The following is a 4490-nucleotide window of genomic DNA, read 5'->3' as shown; positions in this document are numbered from 1 at the left end:
CTTGTGATATTTATGCATCGAATTCAAATTTGACGAAAGGTTAGTATAGTATTGTACCTGCTGTGCACGGGGGGGGGGGTCAATGTAATCAAATAATACCTTCCACTGAGGAGCATTGTAAAAATGTTAGAAATTAAACCCATTTATCTGAGAATCATTGAAAATAACAAGTATACAAATAGACAAATCATAAACAAATTAAATTACACTGTGAAATTCGAGCACTGTGTTACTGGACAAAACATAAAGACAAATCTTACAAGAGAATTATTGTGACAAAAGCTTTAATATCAGCAATTCTTTTGCATGTATAATTACTCAAAGTGAATTATTAGATTTTGCTCCACTGCTGCATAAATTAACATGAGATTTGAATCACTTTGAAAGTATGTATTGACATGAGAAATTTTTCCATCATAAGGCAAGGAGGAAAGTGAACAGTTTTGTTTTGCAACTAATGGAAGTAATATTTTAATTGCCGTCTGCCTACCCCTGCCCCAGAGAAATTATTTAAAAAACCAAGGAGAGCGCTAAGGGATGTATAGAACTATGTCTGCTTTATTGATTGGTGATGATCATACAGGTGCCCCAATACATCAGACAGTGCAACATGTTGGTTAGAGTAAAGCATATTATTAGAGATGTTGACTCCTTAGTTGGTTCTTTTTGGTACAGTATGGGCAGATGATGTGAGCCCACATAGCTAAAAATGACATATGTTCAGGAGGCGGGCAGTACACAAGCCATTATAACTGTTGAAGAATGCAAAGCTCCTTTGCAGCTGAATCCCATTAAGGTTATAATAATTTTATAATTACTACTATTATTACTGAGTGAGAGAAAGTGCATGCCATCAAAGTGACACTGGGGTAAAATACACGTAGCTCAGCATACCCATCATGACTACCCATCTGATAAGGGTATTATTATTATTATTATTATTATTATTACTGAGTAAGAGTGCAGTGCATGCCATCAAAGTGACACTGGGGTAGAATATACGAAACCCAATATACTCATCATGACTACCGGTCTGATAAGGGTACACCAGACACATATATCACAACCATATCTGCACGACATGGGGATCTCATATCAAGATAAACAGTACACGACTTTGCAGGTAAGGCCCAGTTAGAATTTTCTTCAGGTCAAGTAGCCCATCTTGCTCAAAAGGTCTTTGGATAAGAATTGGTACTGCATTAGGGCTGGAGTGCTGGCAGGATCATAAGCATATTGGACAAAATATTTAGCGGCATTTCTCCCCAACACTCTACACTCTACGTTCAAATCCCACCAAGGCCCACCTTATCTTTCATTTTTTTAGGGTCGATTAAATAAGTACAAGGTAAACACTGGGATTGATGTAATTGACTTACCTCTCTCCTCAAAATTGTTGATCCTGTGCCCAAAGTTAAAAAGAATTATAATGATATTCGACTCTTGGAGTTTGAAAACGTTTCCTTTCTACTTTTGAAACACAGTTTATTTAAGCATTAATAAATTTTGTTTTTCTTTGCTTTTGGAGTGGTTGTGTGGTAAGTAGCTTGCTTACCAACCACATAGTTCTGGGTTCAGTCTCGTTGCATGGCACATTGAGGAAAGTGTCTTCTACTATAGTCTCGGGCCAACCAAAGCCTTGTGAGTAGATTTGGTAGACGAAAAGTGAAAGAGGCTAGTTGTATATATATGTGTGTGTGTATGTGTATGTTTGTGTGTCTGTGTCTGTCTCCCCACTCTCACTTGACAACCAATGCCGATGTGTTTACATCCCCGTAACTTTGCCGTTCGGCAAAAGAGACTGATTGCACAAGTACTAGGCTTACAAAGAATAAGTCCTGGGGTCAATTTATTCGACAAAAGACGGTGCTCCAGCAAGGCTGCAGTCAAATCACTGAAACAAAGGAATAAATTAATAATACTTTAAAAAAAGAAAGGACAGAAACATTCTAATTGCGAAATGAAGGCCTGTTCTTGAAATCCAAGAGTAGATAACTAGAAAGGAGTTTTGTTCAAACTTTTGCAATTTTATTTACGTACACTATTTATTCACGCGTAAGTTCCTACACATAAACAGGCAATACAACTAAATACTACATTGGCTATAAAAAAAGTACAAAACCAAACCACAGAAGTAAATGTACAAGAGGAAGAAGAAAATTAACGATATAGTGAACAATAAATGTTAATGGAGGAAAATGTACCAAATACTCAAATAAGTCATTTCAAAGACAGCTACAGTAGGATTCTTACATAACAATAGTACTAGAGGCTTTTATACGATTCCAAATACTTTGGTCAGTTTATACAGAAGCTTGTATTAAGGTTTACCTTCCTTCAATACAAAATGAACATATGGAATTTTTAGATCTATCACAGTTACAAGAAAGATGTAGGCGAGAGGAAAGCCTAACAGCATTTCTTTGCTACAGAACTTAATACATGAGAAGGTAAAGAGAAAAATTATCCGAAAACTGTTCGATGAACGGGAACGTGAAACTCTGAGTAACAGTTTTTGTGATGTCTTTGCAGCTGTTTTCTAAAAAGCATACTTTATCCACATTGTATTCGCATTTATGCACTTACTCTGGTACGTGTGTGGGAATGCGTCCGTGCATGTATAACTGTAGAATGTCTGAATGCTCAACACCGTATTGGTGGATAAATAATTTCTTTATCTGTGAATTAAGGCTACCATTGGTTACATGTTAAGAAGAGTAGGAAAATATCCAAGTATCTTAACAATTCTTCAAGCCGATCATTTTGGAAAACAATATATATACGGAAATGGATTAAATTTATATATTCGGAAATGGACTAAAAGTTCTCTCACGTAAGTAATATGGCAATCCTTCTAGGACATATCTGGGGAAGTTATCTGAAATGAAAATAAAAAGGTAAACTGTGGTACAATCTGCTATACTTATAAAACTAAGGACGTAGCCAAAACACTAACTGAAATTGTCAGACATATTTCTGATTTTAACTCCGTGTCTCTGTACATGGATTTAAGAAACACAATAGTAATAATAGGAGATATTTGACACGGCGTAGGTCCATAGTTAGTAGTAAATTTTCATCGTAGTATGAGAGAATGGTCAAAGTAAGGTATGCAAATGCTGCCTGTGATCAGAAGATGCCAGAATAAACTTGCATGTTCAAATCAACCCTTCCTCAGGTAGCTATACAGAAAATGTACTGAACAAAAGAGAGACAGGGGGGGGTATGATTGATGATGCAGTGAAGAATGTCTAGTTGTTACATTTGACTAAGTAAAGGACACCTTGGGGATGAGTGCCTGGAAAAAACCCCAGAAATATAACCAAACAAATAAAAAAGTAATGGAAAGCAACAGCAATTTTGGTTGGTGGTGCACTAAAACAAACCCAGTTTGGAAAGCATCAACAACCAAATTGTAATACTACAACTATGTAGTGCAATGAAGAAGCTATAACAATTACACTTAGTGAAGAAATAAAAATATCACAAAAATATAGACAGAAACAACGAAAGTAAATGAGGAGTAATTTATTCCAAACGGCAAGGAAATTTTTTTTCAGGAAAATAACTAAGTAAAAAAATAAATGAAACATTTAATAGATAAAATTATATATCTCCGATACCATGAATGTTTCGTATGAGTTAGAATGGCTAAAAACCAATCAGGTTTAGGATATAAACAACATGCAAAGGATAGTAAAATACTAGTAAAATTAAAATTAAGATTTTACATCGAACTTGAAATAGAATACGCTCATGATAGTGATGTTTGTCAACAGCAAATGCTCTTCAAAAATGCTCGCTGGTGCATATGGTTGCTCTCAAACAAAGCTTGAGGATTGGTTAAGAAAACTGGGCCATGGAGTGCTCGAATTCAACGCATCCGAAAATTTTTTATTTTATTTCTTTAAATAACATTTTGATTTCATTTATGCGTATTTTATTGTGATACTTTCAAATTTCTGAACAAAGATGAAAGTGGAAGCATAAACATGTTTGTGTATATACGTGTATTGCACACACACACACACACACGAAATTTTGATTTGCGTTTTTATTCTCAATACATTCTGGCAGGTGGAGGCGCAATGGCCCAGTGGTTAGGATCGCGGTTTCGATTCTCAGACCGGGCGTTGTGAGTGTTTATTGAGCGAAAACACCTATAAAGCTCCACGAGGCTCCAGCAGGGGATGGTGGCGAACTCTGCTGTACTCTTCCATTACAACTTTCTTACTTTCTCTTTCTGTTGTGCCTGTAATACAAAGGGTCAGCCTTGTCACACTGTGTCACGCTGAATATCTCCGAGAACTACGTTAAGGGTACACGTGTCTGTGGAGTGCTCAGCCACTTGCACGTTAATTTCACGAGCTGGCTGTTCCGTTGATCGGATCAACTGGAACCCTCGACGTCGTAAGCGACAGAGTGCCAACAACAAACATTCCGGCAGACCGGAACTTAAAGTATGCTAGCTGCAATTGCGTACATCAAAG

General features: G+C 36.6%; 1 long non-coding RNA gene across 1 annotated transcript; it reads right to left on the bottom strand.

Annotated features, from left to right (window-relative positions):
- Positions 1–1448: 1448 nt before the first annotated feature.
- Positions 1449–3830, bottom strand: LOC128248519 (uncharacterized). Its single transcript, XR_008264687.1, has 3 exons — positions 3732–3830; positions 2834–2878; positions 1449–1894 (listed from the first exon to the last, which is right to left on the bottom strand). It is a non-coding gene; the product is annotated as an uncharacterized LOC128248519 (long non-coding RNA).
- Between the last annotated feature and the right edge of the window lie 660 nt (positions 3831–4490).

The sequence above is a fragment of the Octopus bimaculoides genome, chromosome 8 (assembly GCF_001194135.2).
Source record: "Octopus bimaculoides isolate UCB-OBI-ISO-001 chromosome 8, ASM119413v2, whole genome shotgun sequence".
NCBI classification, from domain to species: Eukaryota; Metazoa; Mollusca; class Cephalopoda; order Octopoda; family Octopodidae; genus Octopus; species Octopus bimaculoides.
This window is presented reverse-complemented; position numbering and strand designations above follow the sequence as displayed.